Here is a 4,714-nt window from a genome sequence, read left to right as displayed (position 1 = left end):
ACACCTAATCTTGCATGTGTATAATCTTTATCTTCACATCAATTATATACAGAAGCCTCACCAAGCATGCTGAAAGTCTGTCCTTGATATGCCATGGAAAATAAACATCAGGGTGCCTACTCAGCTTGAAGTTAAGAGGAGACATAAATATTCCAAGTATAAACATGGGTGCTTGCTGGAGGCTACCTCTAGTCATGGTATGGCTGAAAGCAGAGAAACCTTGTAAAGTTCAGGATAGTCATTAAGGAGAGCTCAGGCTTCAGGGGCCATCTGTACCCTATGTGTCTATCCTTTGCCTTCTCCCAAAAGGTCTTCTCAGGTACTAGAAGGAGCCTACTGGGGAGAGAGAGTTAGGGGTGGGGCTGGTCAGGGAAGACCTGAGGCCCCCAGTATACAGATGGGTGGTGCTTGTGTTGGCAAACAAAGGCCGTTGAGTGGGCCTGGAAGGTCAAAATAGTGTTTATTTATCCAGCTGGTACATGGTAATGGGGGAAGAGCTGGGGTCTCAGTAAAATTGTGACTATTTTGACTCTGAAGCTTCACACTTCGCCTGCCGCTTCTGTCGTGCCAGCAAACGCCGTTCCCGCTCAAACACTTTCATGTGGCCCACATAGTCCTGGTGCTCGCAGAGGTCCCAGACATACTTCTCATGGCCACAGGCCAGGAAGTTTGGAAAACTGTCCCGCTTACACTTCAGTAGCTGGATGAGATGGTGTGTGCAGTAATCCTGCTGTTGCAGAAGCTGCTGTGCATCATTCATTTCCTGCTGTGTGGCCACCATCACTTGCTCCTTGAGTGCCTGGAAGCCATGATATGGGGGAAAGGTAGGCATGTGCAATGGGTCGTGCTCCACCTCCGGGTCTCAAAAGTAGCGCGAGTCAGGTGCGAACCCATTGCTGCTGCAGCCTGTGAGGCCATAAAATAATAATTTTAATAATAAACTAGCATCTATATAGCACTTTAAAATTTCTTATGCATATCTTAGCTATCTCATTTTACCCTCTCACCCCTGGAATGTAAGTTCTATTAATGTCTTCAATTTACATATAAGGAAAAAAAAGGAAATCAACTGTGATTTGTGCAGGGCCACACAATTATTGTCTTTGATCAGATTTGAACTTAGGACTTACTGACTCTAGATCCAGCACTCTGTCTGCTGAGCCATTATACCTGATTAGCATATGATACATTCAATATATTTTGACTTTATAATTTTTATATATATTCCCTTTAGTCTTCATGGACCCCACTCTCTGTTTACTCACTTAAATATCAAATTTTCTCTTTTGGAGTTTTTGACTTTCAGCCTTTTTCTTTCACTAGTAACACCTATTGGACCCATTGGTCCCTCTTGCTTTCATTGTGATGGTCCATTTTTCCTTCTTTATTCAAAAGCTTTTCATTAGGACATGTTCAATCTTTGTTAGTTTCCTGTCCAGAGTAAATTCTAAGAAGAAAATGCTGACCTGATCTATGCTTTTTGTGCTCTGTTGTACTTGGACAAGGAAGGCTCTTTCTCTAATTGGTTCTTCACTACCATGTAACAGCTCTGTTCTAGTATAAAAGGGTGGGCTGAGTGTAGCAAGGTTGAATGGGAGCTTCAGGAATTTACATTCTCTGACATGATATTTTGAGGTTCCTGCCTTATTTGCCTTCTTGTTCTATTGATTTGGTTTTAATTTGTATAGATGTAGCACATATATTGTTCTTTTGAATATATATTGTTTGAATAATTATATAAAAAAACTACCATGTCATCTTGGATATCATAGGAGTCCTTATATAATTTCAGAGTAAGGGATAATAATTATTCTTTTTCTGAACTCTTTGTTATCTGTCCTCTTCAAATATTGTATATTTGACAGACTATGCCCATATTTCCTCTCCTGTATAACAAATTCTTAGATCAAGTAATCACTTCACCCTAAAGTCTCCATCATTTGTGCCCCAATCACTGGTTTCTCCTTGTTAGTGAGAATTAAATCCAGAATAGTAATTAACTTCATTTGTTCCTCCATTTTTAAAGGATGAAATTATAATTAAGCAAAGTGAATAAATTGGTAGCTACTCTATATTGTACAAAGAACAAGAACTTCATCAGATTTGCACATAATTAAAGTCTTCTCCCACTATAATACTATATTGCCATTCCAAGTTTATGATCTGTTACCAAAATTTGAGTCCACAGACATCCCTCTTTGTGGTATGCTGAGGATATCCTTTGGGGATGGGCAGACAGTCCATAGCGACACTTCCCCTCACTTCAGGAATTAATTTTCAGCATCCTAACACTCACAGCTCAGGAACTTAATTATCATCACCCCCTAGCTCAACTCCCCACACTATCCCAAGTATCTTAAGACTCTGGGGAAATTAAAAATAGGTCTTTTCTCATACACATCCAGTTTAGGGAAGTCTGATCAAGAGATTAAAAGTTAGAATTTACACTGGAAGGTAATAGGAGAGACACTTCTCTTATCTTCTTAAAACAGTATCAAAAGGAGGAAAGATGAGCAGTTCTATATGTGTAAAAGTGTTCAGACAGTTGTCAAATCAGGGTAAGTGGGTAAGATCAGGGGGAAAATGATGCCTGCATCTTCAGCAATCTCTTTGATACATGCATTTATTTATCAGGCTATCAGAGAGATCAAGTCCCAACAGATTCACTTAGTAGTAGAAATTATTGCTGAACAGAAAGCTTATATAATCCATTATGAGTCAGAATTTTTATCAAACCACCTAATTAAAAGTTCTTTCTTTCTTAAACTGCTTAATGAGGGGTTGCATCATGGTGCCTATGATGAGTCTGGGGTTTTCAAGGATTTAAGGATGGAATAAGTAAATGCACAGCACGATATCTCATTAACAATCATGCCATCCCATGGGGAGTATATATAGCCCAACATTGTATCTACTGTAATAAATATTGGAAGCATGTTCAACAGCAACCACTAAGCTCCCTTTTGACATTCTGCCTACTGTGCCTTCTCAAAAATATTTATTCATTCAATGTCTTTCATTCACAACCTCCCTTAGAGACATCCATAGGGTATTGCGATTTAGCCACCTAATAGGTTTTGTGTGTGTATGTGTGTGTGTGTGTGTGTGTGTGTGTGTCCAAAGCTTATGGATTCAGGGCCTAGGAATTAGTTTCTGTATGCCACATGTAAACTGACCCATCAGTAACTATTACTTTCAAATAGTACCTAACTAAGAATTATATCTAAAATATCTCCAATGAATGGTAATCTAACTTTTATTTGAAAAATCTTTAGTGAGGGAGAATGTACTATTTCCCTCATAGATTATTCTACTTTTGACTCTACTTGTTAGGAATATTTTTTTATATCAAAAGTAAACATGCTTCTTCAACTTCTTCAACAAATTTTCTTCTAGTTTTTTTTTTGGGGGGGGGACAGCAAAAAAACCCAACAAAAACCTTTTCCACCTTAGACACTTTAAAGTATTTGAAAAACAGCTATAATGTCTACACAAAGTCTCCTGTAGGCTAAATATTTACAGGTCCTGCAGCCATTTCCCATATGCTCTTATCTCGGGGCAGCTAAGTTACGCAGGGGCTTGAGCATTGGGCTGCAATTAGGAAGATGAGTATTCCTGAGTTCAAATCTGGCCTCAGATATTAACTACCTGTGTGATCTTGGGCAAGTCATTTAACCCTGTTAATCTCAGTTTCCTCATCTGTAAAATTAACTGGAGAAGAAAGTGGCAAACCACTCCAGTATCTTTGCCAAGAAAACCCCAAATGGGATTATGAAGAATTGGATAAAACTGAAATGACTGTATAACAACAAATTATCTCAAGATTTCTCATCCTGGTCATCATTCTCTGGAAACTACACAGCTTCTCAGTCTTCTTTCACTTAGTGTAAGGACACCAGTGATTTCTTAATTATAGATGCACATAACAAAATTAAGAATGCAGAAGAAAGGAACCAGAGGGCTACCTGAGTAGTAATCCAGTAGTACATCCAGCTCTTTACCAAGTTGATTTTTCTTAGATTCCAGGGGAACCACAGGAGCTTGAAAGAAACTTGTCACCCAACCTCCACACAAATCCTTTGCAGTATTGCTAAGTGGGAACCTGAGATGTTTTGAAAGGATGTAACCTAACAGTTAGTAGTAAGCTGGAAGTTGAAAGGAATTTTCTAGCACCATGTGGGATAGGAGATTGAGACAGGAAAAAAAAAAAAGTTCAAAAGGCAGAGACTAAAATGCCTAAGGGCCTTTTTACCTAGTTGGCTAAATTTGTCTGGTTAGAAGTTGGAGTTAATGATGGCCCCTGGGACTCTTAAGCAAAAGAGCTGGTTTCCTCCTGAGTATGTGGTGGCAGAAGATTAGCAGACTTTAGCATAGAATAACAGTAATCATATTAAATGCCAGAATCAGAGACGTTCAGCAATATTAGAATTGAACACCATGAAAAGGAATCTATACCATTGTAGGCATATAACACTGGAAACATCCCACAAAAAGTAGATCAATAGTAAAAAAAATGAACAAAAAAAGACAATGTGCCTTTTCTGATGACTTCACCTGAGGACATTAGCGTCTGAGAGATGAATTGTCTCTGCATATACTGTACTCTGACCATACCCATTTTGTATCCACACATCCTATCATGAGTGGTTCCCGAACACTTGTTCCCTATGTTCATTCCTCTGCACAATTGGTAGTATCTGAGTATGGTGCAAAT

General features: G+C 38.8%; 1 pseudogene; it reads right to left on the bottom strand.

Moving 5' to 3' along the window:
* Positions 1 to 430: 430 nt before the first annotated feature.
* LOC138153638 (NADH dehydrogenase [ubiquinone] 1 beta subcomplex subunit 7 pseudogene) lies at positions 431 to 894 on the bottom strand (annotated as a pseudogene).
* Between the last annotated feature and the right edge of the window lie 3,820 nt (positions 895 to 4,714).

The sequence above is a fragment of the Petaurus breviceps genome, unplaced genomic scaffold, assembly GCF_028583685.1.
Source record: "Petaurus breviceps papuanus isolate PSGF00001 unplaced genomic scaffold, PetGlider_PUasm1.0 151, whole genome shotgun sequence".
NCBI lineage: Eukaryota > Metazoa > Chordata > Mammalia > Diprotodontia > Petauridae > Petaurus > Petaurus breviceps.
This window is presented reverse-complemented; position numbering and strand designations above follow the sequence as displayed.